Below are 7,199 nucleotides of genomic sequence, written 5' to 3'. Positions count from 1 at the left end.
GGTGGGGTACAGGGTGGGGGTGACAGAGAAGGGGGGCTTGCAGGGTGCTGGCCGGGTACGGGGGGCACAGGGTGGGGTACAGGGTGGGGGTGACAGAGGAGGAGGAGCTCGCAGGGTGCTGGCGGGGGCACAGGGGGGGCACAGGGTGGGGGTGACAGAGGAGGGGGGCTCACAGGGTGCTGGCGGGGGCAGAGGGTGGGGTATGGGGTGGGGGTGACAGAGGAGGGGGGCTCGCAGGGTGCTGGCGGGGGCAGAGGGTGGGGTACGGGGTGGGGGTGACAGAGGAGGGGGGGCTCGCAGGGTGCTGGCGGAGGCACAGGGTGGGGTACAGGGTGGGAGTGACAGAGGAGGGGGGCTCACAGGGTGCTGGCGGGGGCACAGGGTGGGGTACGGGGTGGGGGTGACAGAGGAGGAGGAGCTCACAGGGTGCTGGCGGGGGGAGCTGGGAGACTGGGCACAAGCCGGGGAGGGGGAGGGGAAGGGGGAGGAAAGAGCAGTGGCTGCAGGAAGAACTCCCCAAGACACTCACACCCCGGGGCCCACTCTGGCCGCCTCCCCTGCATTTAGCTGGGAGGCTGGAGAAGAGCTACCTGTGGCTCAAAGCTCCACTCTCACCAACAGAAGTGGTCCAGTAAAACATATCACACCCATCTTGCCCATCTAATATTTTATCATTTATATCGCAGTGCACCCAGACACATCTGCCTTGTGCTAAAGCCCTAGTCAATGACAATGCTTGTCCTAAATGCCTTGCGTAGCCACAGTTGAAATAGCTTAATTTGTCTTTTGGCGCGGTCTACACAGCAGGAAGTCAAAGGAAGAGCACTCCTTCTTCGACTTCCCTTTCTCCTCGTGAAGTGAGGGTTACAGGAGTCAGAGTAAGAAGTCCTCCAGCTCGACATTATGTCAAAACAATGGCTTGCTGTGTAGACGCGCACTATGTTATTCCAAAATAACGCTGTTGTGTAGACATACTCTAACATGCCACAGGATTACTCGTTGCGTTTATAGTAGCCAGGCTGTATAGCATGGCCGGTAGCCAGCTGTACCTAGTAGTCCATCTCATATCTATCACGTGACAGCATGACACAGGCTATCTGATTCCATGTATCTAACACGGGGCGGGGAACCTTTTTTGGGTTGGGGGCCACTGAAAAACCAGTTGGGGGCTGCACACAAGCAAAAACCAACCAACCCCTCACGGACATGGCCCCTGACTGAGAAAGAGAAAGAGGCTTCCCACATTCCCCTCGCATAGCAGAGTCTAGACTAATAGATTTGGTGTGCTCCAGCCTTATGGGGGGACGGCCAGAGGGCTGGAGCACCAGCATGCAATAATCCCAGAATATGTGCCCTCCAGGGAGCGCTGAGCCTTGGGGGCCGGATCCAGACAAGCCAGGGGCCACATAGGGCCCCTGAGTCTTAGGTTCCCCAGCCTGATCTAAGAGCTCATCCCTTCTGCATGGCTAGTGGCGAGACTATCTTGTGTCTCAGAGCTAGTCTGCTGTGGCCAATTGCCAGTGGACTTCAGATTTAAGGCTTCAGTGAAATAGGAGCACAAAAAAGCGTGTCACATTTATCACTCACACACAGTCAGCCATGTGAAGCTCTCTCTCTCTCTCTCTCTCTCTCTCTCTCTCTCACACACACACACACACACACACACACACACACACATTCCTGCAGCTGTGTGACACGCAAGGAGTGTCACTTATGAACATAAATAAGAACCCCAAAGCAGGAATCAGGAAACAGGATCTGGCTCTGCCGGCGATGGCACTTCCTGTCTTTACAGCCATCCACCGCAGCAAAAAGAGGAGAAAGCTCTTTGTTTATTTCAGAGGGTAGACGTTTTGTGCGGCATCACACAGTAAGGAACTGGAAGAAGAGGGGGCAGAAGGTGATGTAAGCCCCCGCAAAGCGGATACAGCACAGACTGAACCTGGCTGGTCCTCCTGACCCGTCACTTCATCTGTCAGCAGGCCGGTGTCTCAGGGGAGAGGAAGAATTCTTATTGATTCAAAGAAAGGATTAGACTTCCACTGTAGGGAATAAGAAGAGTGTTCTCTAATACAGTCAGTAGAGCTATCAATGCTCAGGGCAGAAGCTGGTCTCCAGCTGGTGACGTGCAGCTGCAATGGAACAGCGTTCCAGGAGTGATCAGCTGTTTTGGTCCTTGCTGGGGTCAGGATAGGAGACTGGCTGGATCATTGGTCTCTTAAGAACGGCCACACTGGGACAGACTAAAGGTCCATGTAGCCCAGAATTCTGTCTTCAGACAGTGCCTAGCACCAGGTGCCCCAGAGGGAGTGAACACAACAGGTAAGCATCAAGTAATCCCTCTCCTGTCACCCATTTCCAACTTCTGGCAAACAGAGGCCAGAGACACTATTCCTACCCATCCTGGCTAATAGCCTCCATGAATTTATCTAGCTCTTTCTTGAAACTTGTTAAAGCCCTGGCCTTCATAACAACATCCTCTGGCAAGGAGTTCCACAGGTTGACAGTGCAAGATGTGAAGAGCTCAATAGGAAAAGGGACAACCTAATGGTGGTACACTGACTGAAGCACTGAACTGGGAATCAAGTACTGGGCATTATTCTAACCTCAGCCTTCTGCTCTCACCACTCTGTGCCTCAATTTCTCCATCTGTAAAATTATGGCAATGATGCTTACACACCTTTGTCACCTACCGTGCGCATGCTAGGTGAAAAACCTCCTACCAACGCAAAGCTCTAGATTGATTCTATTGTGGTTGTGATGATAGCAGATTCCAGGGCTGGTGTGGACTAGAGTCTGCTGTTGCACTGGGCGTTACTGAGAGCAAAGCCGGCGGAACCATTTCCAGCGGTGACAAGGAGCCGAGGAAAACACCACGGGGATGTTTCTGTTATCTCTGCCTCCTCACCACTTACGGACCCACTCCCAGCATTCTCAGCATGTTTCTGCCGGACGGGTCCAGGAATAGCTGGAGGTGTGTCACCCAACCCCTTCCACCAGACACGGTTAGCAGCACTTTCCTCCTGAAACACAGGGAACTTGCACCATCCCACCATGCATCCCGGCCTGTCTCACCTCTCCTCCTTGACCACCATGATCCACAGCAAGGCTTAGAGGACACGCCGAAGGGGGCCCTGCAAATACCGAGCAAAAGTTGGCCCCTCCCCTGAAGAGCCGACAGCCTAAACAGGCTGGGCAGGCATGGGGCAGAGGAGAAACCACTGATGCATGGCCACAAAGCAGGTCAGTGGCAGAGCTGGGAACAGGCACCTGACCCCTTGGTCTGTCGCCCTGTCTGCCAGACGGCACCAGGAGTGCCACGGTTTGCTAAAATCTGTATCGCAGGCCAACCATCCCTCCACCTCACCGCCTGCCCGATGAGCTTCTTTGCCCCCTGCGAGCTGCCCACCTCTTACTTCAACCCCAGCTCTGTTGTGCCTACTGACACTTACCATCTTGCCCCACTGTCACCCGCCTGTCGCTCCCCCAACCTCCATTCCTTCTGGACTCACCCCGGGCCTGGATCGATCTGCCCAGTGATAAACAGGTGCCAGAGCCCCCGTCAGGAGCAGGGCCCCCTCGTGCAGGTGTGACACAGGTACAGAGTAGCAGGCTGCGGCGGACCTCACAATCCAACGCCAGAGCCAATGGCCAACAAGGAGGGAACAAGCAATGCAGGGAGGGAAGTGGCCGTGGGTAACACACGCGCACAAGCCTGTTGTTAGATCTTCTGCTTCGTCCCGCACCCAGCAGCCTGGCTCAGCGGTGTTTTCCCGTCAAACAGGGATTTGCCAGGGAAGGAAGGGGAAGGCGAAGCATAACCAGTATCCCGCTTGGAAATCCCCCTGCTAGCTGTGAATCAGCAAGGAGGGAAAGCCAGCTCTGGGACCTGGCTCAGACCGACCAGGATCTATTTCAGAGGGGGGGTTGGCCTCAGAGGGACATTTTTTCTTAATTTACCGAGTTTCAGATTTGGAACTGGCTCCAAAGGAAACATTTCCCTGCACCGAAAGGGAACAGAAAAGGACAATTTAAATACAGCTCCTCTCAGACTTCCTTTCTTTTGTACAGCCCTCAGCCTGGGCTCCAGGAAAGCAAATGCCCCTTCTTCTCGTCAGCAGCTAGCAGCTAACGCACCTTCCCCTGCAAGCAAGGAGAGTACGCGTGTCAGAGAGTGTGCTTGTCAGAGAGCACTTGTGTGTCAGAGCGTGTCAGAGTGTGTGCGTGTCAGAGAGCACTTGTGTGTCAGAGCATGTGTCAAGTGTGTGTGTCAGAGAGCATGTGCATGTTAGTGTCAGTGTGTGTGTGCATCTGAACTTGTGCATGTCAGAGAGCGCGTGCATCCGAGTGCACGTTAGAATGTGTGCATGTCAGAGAGCGCGTCAGAGAGCACGTGTGTCAGAGTGTGTGCGTGTCAGAGAGTGTGTGCACACGCCTGCTAACACTGGAGACAGGAGAGGGAGAAAGTGCAAGCAGGAGTCACAGAAAGGAACTGAAGAGAGAGGACTCCAGCAGCCCCCCAGATCTATACCGGCCCCTGCAATGACTCACACTTCCCAGCATGAGGCTTCTACGCCTTCCTGCCCCTCCCGAGGAGCACCAACACTGCTGGGAAGAGGGAGTCCTGCTCCCAGGACTGTGGTCCGAGATCACCTTGGGCCCTCTGCAAACTGGCACAGAGAAGCCCTTGTGTGGCCAGTGAAAAGGACACCCTGCCTAAACCATTTGCACCCAAAGGCTTTTGGGAATTGGGTGCCCAAACACCAGGCACCATCCAGGTGGTATGTCCACACACCACCCCTTCAGGCTTCCTTCACCGTGCTGGGAGGGGCAATCTTAAACCCCAATTCTCCCCACCCCTGGCAGCTCCTGCTGACCCTTGGTCTGCACCTCCAGCGTCTCCTCTTCAAGCCAAAAGCCGGGCTTCCCAGCTCGGCCACCTGCAGATCAGCCCCAGCAGGCAGTACTTCCCGGTGCCCCTTGCTCCTTTTTGGCACCCAAACCCAGATAGCGGCCACATTTTGACACAACAAAAGTTGCAACCAACGCCCAGTTTTGGTGGCAAAAAACTTCCCCCTCCACATGAGACTTTTCTCTCTCTCCCTTTATTGGACAGTCACATATGCAGTGGGCACTGTGCAGCAGGCTTTCGGTTGAGTTGATTGACCTTCGGCATGTCTCCCGCAATGCCCCATTAGCCACTCTGTGGAGTGGTCCTCATGGTGACTTCTCAGGGAAACAGGGCGCTCTCCAGCTTGGAGCAATGCAGAGCTTTTGTGTGTGTGTGTGTGTGTAATGCAATCACAGCTGTGAGTGGTCTGTAGGACACATAGGACCACATTTCTCAAGCGCAGTGTGAGAAGGGGTGTGAGTGAAACCCCCTGCAAAGCGGAGCCAAGAGAGAGGGACTCCGGCAGACATACCAGAGAACAATTAGTTTTATTCAGGACTAGCTGGAGTCACCCGGCGTTGCTCGGGTGGGTGGTGGGATCCTGGTGGGAGTGCCCCGTGTGAGGGGCGGGCAGGTGGGGGCGAGCGCTGGACCTAGGGTGGGCGGGGCTGCAGGTGCCGCGGGGGCCAACAACCTCACCACCTGTCCCATAACTTTTGCCCCACTACCTGCCGCACCATGGAGCCGCACTGGGAGCTCCCCTCTCCTGCGGGCTGTGCCGAGCAGGAGCCGGACTCCCCGCCACGCAACCAGGATGCTGCACCGGACCCCAGGCCGCTCCCAGCACCACCGCTGCCTCCCTGCTGGCCTCGCCCCCCTGCGCCCGCAACCGCCCCCTGGCAGGCCTGCGAGCTCCATCACTTGCATCCCTTGCCATCACTTGGCAACCCTCCGCCACCGCCGGAGGGGAGGGGCCCGGGCCGAGTGACATCACGGGCAGGAGAGAGGAGGGGGTTCCCCCACTCCGGACGTGCCTGTGCAGTGGAACGGCTTGGTAGAGGCAAGTGGGGCAGCTGCCGCTCGGAGCGCCGCCCCTCCCCTCGCGCCTCCGCCGCCGGCCTTAGTGAGTGACTGTCCCCGCACTGCCAACAGCCCCTTAAAACTTTCTCCTGGCAGAAAGCTTACCCCATGCAAGGTTTGGTTGTGGTAGCTTATAGTGCCCCACTAGCGCACAAACTTACGAACATTCTCCTCTCTAGATTAGATTCCAAGAGACTGAGCGGTCGCTCTTCTCAGGGCCCAAACACTTAGCGTTGCTTCACCCCACCGCCTGCTGCTAACGGAGCCTGTCTGCCCAGCATCTGCTCCTGCCCTGCTTCGGGGGGCCTGCAAGAAGCGATGCCTTTCCCTGGCAGGCCTGAGTCTTCACCGTTCTGTGCACTGGGGGGGGGGGGGGGGCGTCTGCACCAGTGCAAAGTGGGTGCAAAATCCTGCCATTCTGTTCCAGTAGTGTTTTACACCCTTTGCACTAGTGCAAAGGGCAATGCCTGGTGCTGCACAGGTAGGCCCACTACGTCCAGTGGCTGGGCCCGGACTCCTGCTGGGCCCCACCACCAGCTCCCCACCTGTGTTTCAGTTTCTACATGTAGTCAATGGGGATAAGAGCGTTGGGCTGTTGCAAGAGCCACTTGTAAATTCATCTCACACTCGCCCTCCTGCAGCCTTTGGCTCAGAGTTTCTCCACAGGCAGTTTCACTAAACGGTGGGATTTTACACCACTTTTGTTAAACCAGGGCAAAGGCTGAGTTCTTCCAGAGGCTTAGTGTGGGTTAGTTTAAGTCCATTCGGGACAGCTGTAGGCTGAGAACATGAGCCACTCAAAGCTAATGAGAGGGCCCACACAGGGCTTGCAACAATTCAACCAAACAGTTTCCGGTAAAGCCAGGAAGGTTTGCGTGGAGACAAGGCCAGGGCAGAGGGGGCTCACTTCCCCCGGCGCCCATGTGATTCTAACTGAGGATTTCTCCGGGGCGGGTGTCAGTTGGTTTCGAGGGTCTCAGCCCATTTCCCCCTCAACCCGTTTGACAGTGTGTGACGGGGCACAGCGGCCTGTCTCCGAGCCGGAGCAGTGGCTGAGGAGCACGGCCGTCCGGCTCCTCCCCTGCGCCGCTGCTGCACGTGCTCCAGCCACGTGCCGGGAGCTTTCGACGCCGGTGGCGCGGAGAGCGCGGGGGTGACACGGAGGCGGCAGCGTGCCAGCCGGAGAGATGCTGTCCCACCAGGCAGAGGATGGGGGTTTCCCAACCTC

This window comes from Pelodiscus sinensis, chromosome 27, assembly GCF_049634645.1.
Source record: "Pelodiscus sinensis isolate JC-2024 chromosome 27, ASM4963464v1, whole genome shotgun sequence".
Classification (NCBI taxonomy): domain Eukaryota; kingdom Metazoa; phylum Chordata; order Testudines; family Trionychidae; genus Pelodiscus; species Pelodiscus sinensis.
Note: the sequence above shows the minus strand (reverse complement) of the source record.